Genomic DNA, 15848 nt, shown 5'->3' with positions numbered 1-15848 from the left:
CATTCCTGGCCATACTAACTATTCATTTAGTTAGTTAACTAACCCTAACACCCCTCATCTACAACGCCGACCTAGAAATGAACGACCGAAGGTGGACCGACACTTTCCGAATTCAACTTACGACCCACACGGCAGTGAAGGTCGCGGAGCGAGCCACGTGGATTCACGCATCACACTCCAGGAAGGTGCCAACAACACCACTGATCGTGGAACCGCAGTAAGGAGCGTTTCCTCTTTTCTGGATTAGGAGCAGTGTTTTGAGGAGCCTTTGTTTGCCCTGAAAGTTGCAACGAAGGGCAGAAGAAAAGTCCCCGGGGTTACAAGCTAATCTTTCTAACGGGGCATATGGTCTGTTGAAACCTTTGAAATCCAACCTTGAGGACATCGTGGGAGATCACAAGCATTTTCCCGCTGTGATGAAGAGGTCACGAGCCCCTCTGTTTATGCCCCAGGAGCAGGCTGGAATTATACCACTATTCTGTCGTTTCATGTCACTCGTGTTCTGGTCATCGATTGGCACGATGGTCCTGTCCGCAAGTCCAGTACTCCTCTGGCTCCTGGCCTCCAAGGGGGCAATCGAGGACACTGGACTTGAACCAATGAATGCAAGTGTTGTTCCTAATGTGAATGATTCTTTTTACAGGGTGACTAATGCAAGCAGAAATAGACGCTGGATAAACGATATCGTCCTGCACGACACTTTAGCTGCGACCAATGTTACTCATCCGTTTTTCACGAACACCTGGTACCGATACGCGCACTATCAAGCTAAAAGTAGGGGCCTATCCAACTGTTTTTGTTCTTACATGCCTGTGTCATCAACACACCCCCGCTTAACCGCGATACCAATGGATGCTTCCGACTCCTTTTGTTATTTGTCTCACTCTAACTTCGGCATGGGGGACCCCAACCGTTGTTCTAAACCGCCAGTAAAAAACTGACTACACTACGCGATGACACATCTTCCGCTATGTATGTAGATTACACGCGATCCATACTTTTTTCCCTTCTGTTTCGCCAGAAACGGAACTCGCAAACTAGGCCAGATTCCCGGTCACAATTGCAATTTTACTTAGTCCTGAATGCGACACCGCACATAATTCGCACACATGTGCCCACGTTCATACACCCGGGACTAATAGCACGTTTAATTTAGCGAACGGTTTTGACTATGCTCAACTATTCCTCTTTTGTCACGAAGTAAATGCAAATCCCACACTCCTTTGGACTTTAATCCACACGACGATCTGGGGTACGGCTGCGCGTCGAAACCTTAGAATACAGGTTTAAGTCCTTTGTTAACGCGTCATTTTTGGCCCTTACTGGCCTCTCGGGGGGAAATCACGAATATACGCTTAAGGGTCCCACGAAGTAGAATGGTCCTAGACCTACAGACCGTGGCCAAAAGAGGCGTTTGACGCCATGAACAAAGACCACCACGTCCTATAACCCTTCCGCCGCCGGAAGCCCAGCCTGAAGTGTTTATGATGAGTGTTTTTGATGTCTCAGATGATGACTCTGCTTACTGAGGACACCTACATATGTTTTTGTTGCTGTGCTGTGCTGACATTTATACCATGTGTGTTTTTGCTACTAGTGATATATATTCCATATTCATTGATCACCAATGATGTTAGTTGCTAAGGATATTTGATTTTATTGTGCAGATGGTCTTGTCTCACGTGATATTCATTATGTGTTCATGGGGTTCTTTGCCTTCTCCTCCTTTTTCTTGCTCCGACTTTGAGGCATGCCTGTGTCCCCTGGGAAAAAAAAATAATGCTTATATCCATAGTGTTATAACGGTGTTAATATCATTAGTCCTACGGACCATGAGGTTGCTCTAGAATTACACTAATTTTGATTAATGTTTTATGTGTTTTGGGCTGTGCTAAAGTTAAACAACTTACTAACTAATTTCGTTTTTTTTGTGTTGGACTTTGTCCAAAAAGAGTGGATTGTGGGGGGCGAAATTATTAGTTCATATATTTTAATCCTTAAGCCTTGGGTAACTTTCCATTGTGTGATTTTCATGTCTTCAACTTTGCTGGGTCAAACTGCCTTGAGGCGAGGCGCGAGGCACAGCGCACACTCGCCGACCAGATCCTGTGCATGGAGCGGACCTACCCGGACTCTTTTATCATTGTGCTTGGTGACTTTAATAAAGGTAACCTCTCACACCAGCTCCCCAAATATAGACAATTAATTAAATGTCCGACCAGAGAGGAGAAGACACTGGATCACTGTTACACCACACTAAGCAGTGCTTATCACGCCGTTTCCCGTGCTGCACTGGGCCTATCGGACCATTTGATGGTCCATCTGATTCCTTCATACAGACAGAGGCTGAAGCTCTGTAAACCTGTGGTGAAGGAATCTAAACAATGGACCAGTGAAGCAGTGGAGAAACTCCAGGAGTGTTTGGACTGTACTGACTGGGATGTTTTCAGGTCTGCGAACAGTTCTCTGGATGAGTTTACAGACGCTGTGACGTCCTACATCAGCTTCTGTGAGGACAGCTGCATTCCATCAAAGACCAGGGTGAGTTATAACAATGACAAACCCTGGTTCACAGCTAAGCTCAGAGGGCTGAGGGCAGACAAAGAGGTCGCTTTCAGGGGTGGAGACAGAGCCAGGTACAGAGAGTCGAAGTACACATTTGAAAAGGAGGTGAGAAGAGCCAAACGTTTGTACTCAGAGAAGTTACAACATCAGTTCTCTGCAAATGACTCGGCTTCTGTCTGGAGAGGGCTCAGGCAAATTACAAACTACAAGCCCAGAGCCCCTGCTGCTGCTAACGACCTCTGCCTGGCCAACAGTCTGAATAACTTCTATTGTAGATTTGACAGACAATGGGACAGACCTGACTCCAACCCTCCTCACACCTCTGACCAGCCTCACTCCAACACCTTCACCCCCCACATCAAAGCTACAGTTTCACCCCAGCTGCCTACAGAGGCTCTCTCCCCTATCTTCCCCCCCTCCTCCCCCCCTCCTACAGAGACACCTTTCTCCATCAAATAGAGAGATGTGAATAGACTTTTCAGGAGACAAAACCCCCGTAAGGCTTGTGGACCGGACTCTGTCTCTCCTTCTACCTTAAAGCACTGTGCTGATCAGCTGTCTCCAGTGTTCGCAGACATTTTTAACACCTCACTGGAGACATGCACCATACCAGCCTGTTTTAAGGCCTCCACCATCGTTCCTGTCCCTAAAAAGCTGAGGATCACAGGACTTAATGACTACAGACCCATCGCTCTGACATCTGTGGTCATGAAGTCCTTTGAACGCCTCATGCTCTCCCACATCAAGGACATCACCGACCCCCACCTGGACCCCCTGCAGTTTGCCTATAGATCCAACAGGTCCGTAGACGATGCTGTAAACCTGGCTCTCCACTTCATCCTCCAGCACCTGGACTCCCCAGGCTCCTACGCCAGGATCCTGATTGTGGACTTCAGCTCTGCTTTTAATACAATAATCCCAGCTCTCCTTCAGGACAAGCTTTCCCAGCTGAACGTGCCAGACTCCACCTGCAGGTGGATCACAGACTTCCTGTCTGACAGGAAGCAGCACGTGAAGCTGGGAAAAACCATCTCTGCTCCCCAGACCATCAGCACTGGATCTCCTCAGGGCTGTGTTCTTTCTCCTCTGCTCTTCTCCCTGTACACCAACAGCTGCACCTCCTCTCACCAGTCGGTCAAACTCCTGAAGTTTGCAGACGACACGACCATCATCGGTCTCATCGCTGATGGAGACGAGTCTGACTACAGGTGGGAGACAGACCGGCTGGTGTCCTGGTGCAGCCAGAACAACCTGGAGCTCAATGCTTTAAAGACAGTGGAGATGATAGCAGACTTCAGGAAGAACCCAGCCCCCCTCATCCCCCTCACCCTGGGAGACTCTACAGTGAGCTCTGTGGAGTACTTCTGCTTCCTGGGGACCATCATCACTCAGGACCTCAAGTGGGAGCTGAACATCAGCTCCCTTATCAAAAAAGCTCAGCAGAGGATGTACTTTCTGCTGCAGCTGAAGAAGTTCAGTCTGCCAACAAAGATGATGGTGAACTTCTACAGCTCCATCATCCAGTCCATCCTCTGCTCCTCCATCACCATTTGGTACGCTGCAGCTACGGCCAAGGACAAGGCCAGACTGCAGCGTATCATCCACTCTGCAGAGAAGGTCATCGGCTGCAATCTGCCCTCCCTCCAGGACCTGTACGCCTCCAGGATTTTGAGGCGTGCAGGAAAGATTGTGGCCGACCCCTCCCACCCCGGTCATAAACTGTTTCAATCTCTCCCTTCTGGTAGGAGGTTTCGGTCCATCAGGACCAGAACCTCCAGACACAAAAACAGCTTCTTTCCCTCTGCCACCATCCACATGAACACACCCCAAGTCACCCACTGAACCCCCCCACCCGATCACCACCTCCACCAGCTTGATATCTGCTGCACTGTATATATATATTTATATTTATCCTATGTATCCTTTATTCTCTATGTATCCTTTATTCTCTATCTATCCTTTATTTATCCCTCATCCTTTATATTTATCATTATTATTATTATTATTATTGTTGCTGGGTTGTTCTTTGTTGCTTTGTTGTTTTGTTTTTATTTCTTTTTGTTGTTTGTTTTGTGCACCAACCACCAAGTCAAATTCCTTGTACTGTCCTTAAAACTGTACATGGCCAATAAAACATTTCTGATTCTGATTCTGATTCTGATTCAAAAGCACACGATATCTCCCCAAAACAATAAACGCACAAGGACGCATAGGCACTCTGTGTGCGCACTCACATGCTCACACAGTCACATGTCACACACACACGCCATACACATCCATTCATTCACACACACAAACACAAATGCACACTCCTCCGTCTCTATGACAACCGACAGATACAGGACTGGTTGTTTAGACCCAAAAGAACAAACTGTCTTTCCTTTTTTCTCCCTCTGTCCTCACCTCCTCCCTCTCTCTGTATCTCTATCTCCTGGGGGGAGGAGGGAGGGGGACTGAGGGGAATATACGTATTGGATCAGAACTGTCTCACTCAATCATCGGACGTCCGCCTGGACGGACGCTAACTTTGTTCCATCTTGTACCTTTTTTTCTTAGTTTAGAATAAACTTTTTTTTATATAAAATCATCAATGCTTCTCCTGGACTCCATCATTCAACCAGAGCAATAAATCATGTCTCCAAATGAGGTCAACCGTAAATTCAGCCGTAACAGCCTCTTTGAGTTTTTGCGCATGCCTTGTGGCCTCAAGGGGGCAGCACAAACCTTTCAGAGGTTGATGGACTCAATGTTGCACGACCTTTGGTTTGTGTTCGTCTATTTAGACGATATCCTGGTGGCCAGCCCGTTGTTGGAGGATCACCTGTCGCACCTAAAGCTGGTTTATCAGCGTCTTGACGAACATGGCCTGATTGTTAACCTGGCTAAGTGCCAGTTTGGCCTACCAGTGATCGTTTTTTTAGGCCACCGTATTTCGTCTCAGGGCGCTGTTCCTTTGTCGTCCAAAGTGCAGGCGGTGGCAGATTTTCTCCATCCTGTTTCGGTTAAGTCTCTGCAGGAGTTTCTGGGAATGGTGAATTTTTACAATCATTTCCTGCCCCATGCGGCCCACCTCCTGCAACCACTCTATGGGGCCCTGAAAATGGGGAAAGCCAGGGACCTGGTCGATTGGACCCCTGAGCGAGTCCTAGCTTTTGACCGAGCTAAAGCTGCTCTGGCGGATGCAGCACTTCTGGCGCACCCCTCGCCCACCGCACCTGTTGCCCTGACAGCAGATGCTTCGGATGTTGCTGTGGGGGCGGTGAGCTGCTGGCAGTGTATTTAGCAACTCGTCATTTCTGTTTCCTGCTAGAGGGCCGTTCTTTCACAGCCTATGTCGACCATAAGCCTTTGATGTTTGCAATGGCTAAGGTCTCTGAGCCATGGTCAGCTCGTCAACAGCGTTCATCTGAGTTTTACGACGGACATTCAGCATGTTGCTGGGAAGGCAAACCCTGTTGCTGATTGTTTGACATGTGTGCTGACGTGTCCTGTGCTCCTTGGTTGGGTGTTGGGGGCTGTGGCGGAGTGCGCTGGCTCCTCGGCTTCTAGGTGCTCGCCGCCACCCAGTCCTCTCTGCACCCGAGCCCTACGGATCCCTCTGCAGGTGGTGGGTCCACAGGAGGGCGTGCCCACATCGTCCTTTCGGGCTAGGCCCGGCCAGGCCCCGTGGGCAAAGGCCCGACCACCAGGCGCTCGCATTCGAGCCCCAGCCCCAGGCCTGGCTCCAGGGTGGGGCCCCGGCAGCGCCATACCAAGCGACGTCCCGGTCTTTGCTTTTATAATGTCCATAGAGGGTCTTCTGAACTGCGCTTAGTCTGACCCGTCACCAAGGACCTGTTTGACATGGGAGACCCTACCAGGGGCATAATGCCCCAAACAACATAGCTCCTTGGATCATTCGGGCACTCAAACAACCCCACCACATTAAGGTGGCAGTTCACGGGGTCTGGGAGGAGTTTGGAGAAGCCATGGAGGAGGACTATCGGTCGACCTCGAAGAGATTCTGGCAAACCGTTCGGCGCCTCAGGAGGGGGAAGCAGTGCTTCACCAACACTGTTTACAGTGCAGGGGGGAGCTGCTGACCTCAACTGGGGATGTTGTCGGGCAGTGGAAGGAGTACTTTGAGGGTCTCCTTAATCCCACTGCCACGTTTTCCGATGAGAAAGCAGAGGCTGGGGACTCAGAGGCGAACTCGCCCATCACCCGGGCTGAAGTCACCGAGGTGGTTGAAAAGCTCCTCGGGGGCAGGGCTCCGGGGGTGGATGAGATTCGTCCTGAGTACCTTTAGTCTCTGGATGTTGTAGGACTGTCTTGGTTGACACGTCTCTGCAACATCGCGTGGCAGTTGGGGACAGTGCCTCTGGTAGTGTTGTGTTCAAGACCACACTATCCGAGACCAAGACTTGCCCGACACCAGAATGCACCGAGACCAAGACAAGACCAAGACTTTCGGGAGCCGAGACCGAGTCAACACCAAGACCGAGACAAGCCGACACCGACACCAAGACCATAAACATTTTTTTTTTCAATTTAAAAAAAATATATAAATAAATAAAATTATGGCAAGGTTCAACAGTTAAATAACATTCTCTCTTTAATTTTAGTTTATTTTAAATACATTTGATGGACAAAAAAGGTGCCTGCAAAAAATTAACTAAAATATTAAAACTACTACTGCTTCTGATAAATTCACAATTATTCTACATATTTGAAAAAAACAAGATTTTTATGTCAGCTGAATGTACAGCAAGTGTTTAAAAGTATTTCTACCAAGAAATAATGATTCTTGATTCTGATTCTTTGAGTTGTGCAGGTCAACAGGTCACAGAGTTCACAAGATCATTTTTTAGTTTGAAAAAAGCCTTTACACAGGCCATTTTTATTAATTCACTTAGTTGATATAGTTTAATTTGGTTGCTGTAATATAACTAGGATATTCAATTAACAAAGGTTTCCAACTGTAACTGTAAAAGTGAAACTTTCTGAAATAAAACTACAAACAAGTTGTCAGCAGTGTAAAAATCATAGATCTACAGGTAGATGTGAAACTAAATAAAACAAACTCAAACCCTGGAAAAGTCATGTGACAAATCAATCAATAGTTCTTGTTGAGAATTATTATTATTATTCTGGATACAGTGGAAACAGAAACTATAAAAAATAATTATATTGTGAACCTGTTTATATTGTGGGGAACATATTATATACATAAATGTAATTGGAGTCTAAAGTCACAAAAAAAACACCACTTTAAAAAGAAAATAGACTAATATAAGACCTCTTTACAGTTATTTAAGTCATTCTATGCTAGTGCAACTTTGCGGCGATGACGCGCTGGTGACGACATAAACCAAGATGGCGGCGGCCCGGACTACAGCCGACATTATGTAATAAAGCCTTAAAAGACATGGATATAATGAAAAGAGTGGATGGACAGATGCATAAACATGCAGACTTTCACACGGACACACACGGACTTATTAAACACACACAGACTTATTAAACACACACATTGACCTCAGTAAACACGGTAAACGGAACGGGCTTCATCGCTCGGCTGGCACTAGGACCCAGAAACAGAGTAAGCGCGTCCCCTATCCAGCCTTCACAGGCTGTAATATCATCAGTTTATTATTTTACCAGTTGTTAGAGCTACTGTCTTTACCAGGGAGATAATATTTATTACTGGTGATTGTTTTCTGGAGTTTTACTGGGATTTTTACCGGTGATTAGTTCATATCTACCTTGCGCTCCGCGGTCCAAACTGACACCGTAGCCAGACACGTATGAGTGTGTCACACACGTCACTCAGTCACATTAAGGAAGGTTGTGGTCATTATACGGGGTGGATTAAATAATGTATAAAAGATTGTTTAATCCCGTTCTTCTCAGTGTTATTATCACATTATAAAAAAGTTTAAAAATAGCAGGAATTAGTGCTGGTCTCGAACGGTCTTGACGGAAAATCCCGAGTCCGGGCAGCCCGAGTCCGAGACAAGACCGAGTCAAAATGCTTCAGAGTCCGAGACAAGACCAAGACCTTTAAAATTTGATCTCGAGACCGGTCTCGAGACCAAGACCGGTCTTGACCACCACAACACTAGCCTCTGGATTGGCAGACCGGGGTGGTGGTCCCTCTCGTTAAGAAGGGGGATCGGAGGGTGTGCTCCAGTTACAATCACACTCCTCAGCCTCCCCAGCAAGGTCTACTCCAGGGTGCTGGAGAGGAGGATCCGGTCGATAGTCGAACCTTGGATTCAGGAGGAACAATGCGGTTTTCGTCCCGGTCGCAGCACACTGGACCAGCTCTATACCCTTCATCGGGTGCTCGAGGGTTCGTGGGAGTTCGCCCAACCAGTCCACATGTGCTTTGTGGTTCTGGAGAAGGCGTTCGACCGTGTCCCTCATGGTGCCCTGTGGGGGGTGCTGCGGGAGTATGGGGTCCGGGGACCTTTGCTAAGGGCTGTCCGTTCCCTGTATGACCGCAGCAGGAGCCTGGTTCGCATTGCTGGCAGTAAGTCAGACCTGTTTCCAGTGCATGTTGGTCTCCCCCAGGGCTGCCCTTTGTCACCGGTTCTGTTCAGTACTCTTATGGACCGAATTTCTAGGTGCAGCCAGGGACCGGAGGGAGTCCGATTTGGGAACCTCAGGATTTCATCCCTGCTATTTGCAGATGATGTTGTTTTGTTGGCTTCATCAAATCATGACCTTCAGCGTGCACTGGGGCGGTTTGCAGCCGAGTGTGAAGCGGCCGGGATGAGGATCAGCACCTCCAAATCTGAGGCCATGGTTCTCCACCGGAAAAAGGTGGCTTCCCCTCTCTGGGTCAGTGGAGAGTTCTTACCTCAAGTGGAGGAGTTCAAGTATCTCAGGGTCTTGTTCACGAGTGAGGGTAGGATGGAGCGTGAGATCGATTGACGGATCGGTGCGGAGTCAGCAGTGATACGGTTGCTGTATCGGGCTGTTGTGGTGAAGAGAGAGCTGAGTCGGGGGGCAAAGCTCTCAATTTACCAATTGATCTACGTTCCTATCCTCACCTATGGTCATAAGATTTGGGTAATGACCGAAAGGACAAGATCGCGGATACAGGCGGCCGAAATGAGTTTCCTTCGCAGAGTGGCTGGGCGCACCCTTCGTGACAGGGTGAGAAGCTCAGTCACTCCGGAGGAGCTCGGAGTAGAGCCGCTGCTCCTTCACGTTGAAAGGAGCCAGCTGAGGTGGCTCGGGCATTTGTTTCGGATGCCCCAGTCGCCTCCCTCGGGCGGTGTTTCAGGCATGTCCTATTGGGAAGAGGCCTCGTGGTAGGCCCAGGACACGCTGGAGGGACTATGTCTCTGAGCTGGCCTGGTGTAGCCTCGGGGTCCCCCCAGAACAGCTGGAGGAGGTGTGCGGGGATCGGGAGGTCTGGGCATCTCTGCTGAGACTGCTGCCTCCGCGACCCATCCATCCAGAAAATGGATGGATGGATGGATGGATGTTTATTGATTTATGTGATCCTTCATTTGTGTATCTATTTTAATTTGATTTATTTTGTATTTCTCTTGTATTTGAGATTTAATCATTATTGTTTATTGATTCATTGAGTTTGATCTATTTCATAGTTTCATTTTGGTTATATTGTTTTTTGTTATTTCTATATTGTTTATTGTTTAGTGTGAGTGTGCTGTGTGGCCATTTTATGGTTCCCCTTTTTCCTGTGGACAGATGTTGTGGACTCCAATCGGCGACCCAATCCCTGGTGGTGGTTTTATCACATTTCAGTTTGTGTGTGTGCGCAGTGTCACGGTTGATCGTATTGCGGTGTATTGACTGCTTCACATGATATTCATTTAATGCAATATACATTTTTACCTAGATTTGAACGTTGGTCTTTTGCATGCTTGAACACATGATTTCACAATTAAACCTAGCCAGCACAGTTGCCAGAGTGTTATATTGAGACGGAAACCAAGGAGGTTCCTTGGTCCCAGACTAGCCACAGCTGTATGTCATATAAATGTCGGACTCCGGCTCCAGTTTTTTGATATATAGGAGGTTTACCACCTTTAGGGTCCACAATAAACATTTGTTGCTTCCTCTCTTTGTTCCTTAGCTAAAGCCTTTGACACCAAGTGTTGGTTTCAGGTTTCTCATCAGATCATAAATGTGTTTGCTTGGCTTTTTTTCTGTTTGAGTAGCATTTGGCTTTGCTGCTCTCAGACCTTGTCATGGAGGGTCTAATTCGGACACTCATCTTCACTATCAAGATGGCGTCCGCCTAGAATTCTTCACATCATCACATCAACATTTAGATAAAAGGGAACTCACCACAAATTGACATTGTCGGTGCAATCTGATGTGATGTTTCTGCAGTCATAGATGCCTCTCCGGCACCATCAGACTGGGTGAGTGGTTTTCACGAATTTGGAATGGTGTGTGTTGGGGAGATGGCTGTGTGCTGTGGAGATGTTACACTGACAAGAACAGTGTGCGGGAAGGAAAATATATGTGTTGATGATGTGTGAAGGAGTTTTGTTTAAATTGTTAAAATAAATGAAAGTGAAAAGAGTGAAATAAAGAAATTAAAGATAAAAAGAGAAATGTGTTGAAGTGAAAATAAGAATAAAGTTAATATGGCAGAACTTGGCTTAGTGAACTAATCCACCATGCAAGCCTTGAAGAAGATGAGAATAACCTTGAGCGATGATGAATGAGGTAATTAAATGATTATTTATTGGAAGTTTGGCCAAACCAAACATTTGATCAATTTAAGAAAATTGTGAAAAAACAAAAAAAAAAATGAACGAGTCGACAAAATGAATTAAAGCACTGTTTTTGTGTGTCAATACGGAAACTTATACAGTTGCTGGTCAAGTTGTATTTGCTCTTTTTTTGTCTATTTTGTGTGTTGTGTGAGTGTAGAATCAAATGTTATATCTAAATGTTAAATCTAAGTCTAAATATTTAATCTCAATCTAAATGTTATATATCATATCTAAATGCTAAATTAATATCTAAATGTTAAATCTAAATCTAAATATTAAATATAAATCTAAATGTTTAAATCTAAATGTAATTATTGTATGTTAAATCTAAATGCTTAATCTTAAATCTAAATGTTAAATGTTAAATCTAAATCTAAATTTTAAATCTAAATCTAAATGTTTAAATCTAAATGTTAAATCTAAATCTAAATGTTAAATCTAAATATTAAATGTAAATCTAAATGTTGAACTTAAATGTTTCACACATATGCTAATTGGCCCCGCCCCTTGTAACTTCAACCAATACACAACCTAGTCAACGATGCCTGCCTCGTACAACTGCCATGACCGTATGCTCAATCTCCGCCGCTGGGAGAGAACCAGCCATACATATCACCAAGGCATGCATCGTTGAAGAGGTGCTTGGGAGCGGCTGTGTGTGTCTCTGCTTGTGTATTTGTTGAGGTTACAAGGGGCGGGACCAATTAGCACATGTGCGAAACATTTAAGTGCTACATTTAGATTTAGATTTAACATTTAGATTTAGATTTAGATTTAATATTTAGATTCAACATTTAACATTTAGATAGAAGATTAAGCATTTAGATAGAAGATTAAGCATTTAGATATAACATATAACAGTTAAATTTAGATTTAAACATTTCAATTTCAATCAAATATTTAGATATAGATTTACTATTTAGATATAACAAATACCATTTAGATTTAGATATGAATATTTAGATTTAATGCTTTTTTTAACCTCTATATATGTGGTTAAGTGTTGTGTTAAATGTAGGAAAATGTGCTAAATATGAGAAAAGTGAGATAAATAATGAAAATGTGTTAGCTACAACTTTTATACTAAATGTTTACACTTGGCACCCCAGAGTTAGTACATACAAAAACATTCAGAATTATCACTTGTTTGATTTATCATAACATTTAGCCTACTGGCATTTTTAGTAATAAACCTGTTTCCTGTTTGTTTTAGAAAAATAATGTAAATGCTTGCTGCTGTTTTTTAATCCTGTTATGCAACAAAATTGTGTTCTTTCAAGTTTGAATGACAATAAAAAAAAAGTCTAAGTTTTGATTGAACATATCACAGTAATACAGCGTATTGATCACCCTGAAACTGAAATACAACTCGCTACAACTTAAATAAGGTGGATGAGGTTGAGAGGATGAACAGAACTCTGCAATGTTTGGCTAAATTTGAGAGTCTGAGTCTTTAATTGTTCTCCATGTCGCACAATTGTGCGATGGTCAGACCCAGCTTTGGTTTCACTGTTTAACACTAGAAGTCCCAGGGATTTCTATATCCCCCCAGAAGTCCCAGAGCAGGGTCAAATGAACTCTAGGACCAAACTGACGACTCTGATGGCTACAATTTGCATCTATTCATTTGTAAATGAATCACCTGAGAAATCAGCAGGGGGGAGAGCCTGACTCTAACAATGGAAGTCTGGAATGTTAGGGGGAAGTGCCCTGGAAGCTAAAGTCACAATGCCCCGTTTATTAACTCGTTCTGCTTGATGCTGGGGGAGAACAAACACATTACTACAAACATTGAAAGAAACAGAGTCACTTGAGGGCAAAAAACATCAGATTTAATGTGTAGTGTAAATGGGGCCTGAGACAAATCCAGTAAGGATATTGTTACTGAGCACTTCAAGAACCTGGGTGTGCCTCTCAACAATAAACTGTATAATAAGGGCCATAGTGTAAAATTATATATATATATATATATATATATATATATATATATATATATATATATGTAGCCTGTGAGTAAACTAATAACCAGATCTATTAAATGTTTATCAGGCACCGGGCTGGAGTAAGTAATTGTTTATTTACTATTATAGTTGGTGTCATTATTATTTTATGTCATTATTGAGTGATGTAAAGGTTTTGAAAATATTTTATTTAACAGTTTGCATTATTGGTGCATGATATATAGTTGAAATAATACTATTGAAGCCAATGTGTATTATGTTTTTTTTTCTTCTTTCTTTTATAATCCTGGGTTTATTTCCAATGGTTGGTTGTCGTAATTTTGTGAATTATGCAATCGAAAAAGGCGGAAGTAGACGTCAGCGGACTAGCGCGGGAAAAAGGGGAGAGAGGAAAAAGGAGAGTGAGGTGTGCGCGAGGTGTGGCTGACCGGAGAAACACAGACGGAGAGACGGAGTGAAGCTACGTGAAGGCTGCAGGTATTTTGAGGAGTCCGACAGACTTCAACGTGGAGAGCGGAGGACGGGTCGTACCGTGTAGGACCAGGTGTGAGAGAGGCGCGAACGGAGGAGTTAGCCGAGCGGGCTAACGAGGAGCTACCGCGCAGGACCCGGTGTGAGAGAGCTGCGGACGAGGAGGAGGCTACTGCTGGTTAACGGGGAGCCACGTGTCGGCTACTGTGTTCGGGAACCGGAGTTGCCCTGTGTTTCACCGCACTCAATGTTTTGAAAGACAGAGTTTCAACGCACCCAATGTTTTGAAAGACCTACCAGCTGGAAACAATAATTGCATCGAGTTGTGAGTAAGACAGAGGAAGTCGTTCGGTTTAACTATTACACGGGACTGTGTGTGTGTGTGTGCGTGTGTGGTGTGGGCCCACCACCATTGTTAGAGCTGATTTGACACGTGTTGGATTCCATTGTGTGTGTCGTTGTATATTGTTATTCAGCATCTTAAAATATAGTTCATATAAAGTTGTTTAAACAAATTTAATCTCTGGATCTCAACTTTTGTGGTATCTATCGTCACAAATTTAACTGAACCCTAGCACCCCTCCATTCTCAAGAAGGGCTTTCATATAGAGTGGTGTGCAGGTGCTACATAAAATTGGGGGCTCGTCCGGGATACTAAATTTATTGAAAAAAAAAATATATATATATATATATATATAAATAAATTGTAAATAAAAAAAAAAGGGGTAATTTAAAATTAAAGATTAGTTTGATCCAGAGACATATAAGAAGAAAAAAAATAAATAAATAAAAATAAATAAATAAATTAAATTAAAAAAAAAAAAATTAAAAAAAAAATTTTGAAGCTCGAAACACAACTCATGAGATGGCTCAGCTAAAGAATTGGTGTAAAGGTGAAGGCATCAACCCAGCCAATGCCTTGCTGGTTAAAGACGTACCTGAAGATGTTGAGATCAATTTCATTGAAGATACACTGCAGAATATCAAAGCCCTGGGGAGAGTTAAGGTGAGAGGAAGAATGTATGACTCGCAGGCTCAAAGTATAACTGTGCTATGTGAGTGCAGAGAGCAAGTAAATGCAAAAAGTATTCCTCTGGATGTTTTGCCCCAAGGTTTTGCTGTGCCATGGAGAATATTTGGATCCTCTGAGGAAGACGAAAACCCAGTTCAGCCAGCCCAGAGCCAGGATGAGTCAAACATCCAATCACCAGACCAAAGTTTCCCCCTTCAAGGCTCCACTCCGGAAGCCATCATCAGAGCGGTTGGTGATATATTACAACAGGCCAACCAGCCTACTAACAATGACCGCAGTTCATACAGAAGACTGAGAACCTTTTCAGGAGTCACTCCCCTACCTCCAGGAGAAGAACAGCTGGAAAATTGGATAGAACAAGCCAGGTTAATGATGGAAGAGTGTGTCCAACCTGAAAGAGAAAAGAAAATGAGGATAATGGAAAGTGTGAAGGGTCCTGCTTTAGAGATTCTGCAAGCTGTCCGATTCAATGATCCAGAGGTGACAGCCAATGAATACATTGACATAGTAGAGAACACTTTTGGTACGACTGAATCTGGGGAGGAACTGTATTTTTCTTTCCGTATGTTGTGTCAACATCCAAGTGAGAAGCTCTCAGAATTTCTGCGAAGGCTAGAAAGAATTCTGAATAGAGTTGTAAAAAAGGGGGGACTTCAACCATCTGCTACAGACAAAGTCCGCCTTGACCAACTTATAAAAGGGGCCACAAGATCTGATGTCATGATCTTAAACTTAAGATTAAGGGAGCGTAGAAATGACCCCCCAACATTCCTAGAACTGCTGAACGAGATACGGTTAGAGGAAGAACATGAAGCAGCACGTCGTAGGTTGCAGCCATCAAAAGCCGTGTATGTTAAAAGTGCGGCATTGACCACAAGCCCTGAAATCCAAGATTTGAGAGCTGAGATACAAGAGTTAAGAACCCAAGTAAATGAACATACTGCATCTTCTGCCATGCCAAGTACACAGAGTAAAGTTCTAAGTTCTTCAACTGCAGTCAACACATCAGCAGAGAGCTCTGACAATAAGGACATCCAAGCATTAATGAAAGAAGTTGGAAAGCTCCGTAAACAA

This window comes from Gouania willdenowi, chromosome 4 (genome assembly GCF_900634775.1).
Source record: "Gouania willdenowi chromosome 4, fGouWil2.1, whole genome shotgun sequence".
Taxonomy (NCBI): Eukaryota; Metazoa; Chordata; class Actinopteri; order Blenniiformes; family Gobiesocidae; genus Gouania; species Gouania willdenowi.
The sequence above is the reverse complement of the archived record's forward strand: the minus strand, read 5'-3'. Positions refer to the sequence as shown.